Raw genomic sequence first — 678 nt, 5'->3', positions numbered from 1 at the left:
TTCCTGGTGCCTTGTTCTTTACCACTTCTTTCAATGTACTTTGGACTTCCTCTCTGAGTATCATTGGCTCTGGTTCATATGGTATTGCTTGAAATGGTTGAACATTAACCATTTCCTTTTGGTACAATGACTCGGTGTATTCCTTCCATCTCTTCTTGATGCATTCTGCATCATTCAATAATTTGCCCAGTGAATCTTTCAATAAAGAACGTCGAGGTTTGAATTTTTTCTTCAGTTCCCCCAGCTTGAGAAACACTGACCGTGTTCTTCCATGTTTCTAGCCATGTAGCTAGCTCTCAGTATATGTACACGTTGGACTCATCTGCCATGTAGCTAGAACTCTGTATATGGAAATGTTGTACTACTCTGCCATGTAGCTAGCTCTCTGTACATGGACATTTTGAACTCGTCTGCCATGTAGCTAGGTCTATATCCATGTATATGTTGGACTGATCTGCCATGTAGGTATCTCTCTGTATATGAATATTGGACTTGTCTGGCATGTAGCTAGCTCTCAACATATGGACATGTTGGGTTACTCTGGCATGTAGCTAGCTCTCAGTATATGGACATGATGGACTCATCTGCCATGTAGCTAGAGCTCTGTATATGAAAATGTTGCACGACTCTGCCATGTAACTAGCTCTCTGTATATGGACATTTTGGACTCATCTACTA

This window comes from Chrysochloris asiatica, unplaced genomic scaffold, assembly GCF_000296735.1.
Source record: "Chrysochloris asiatica unplaced genomic scaffold, ChrAsi1.0 scaffold00282, whole genome shotgun sequence".
NCBI classification, from domain to species: Eukaryota; Metazoa; Chordata; class Mammalia; order Afrosoricida; family Chrysochloridae; genus Chrysochloris; species Chrysochloris asiatica.
Note: the sequence above shows the minus strand (reverse complement) of the source record.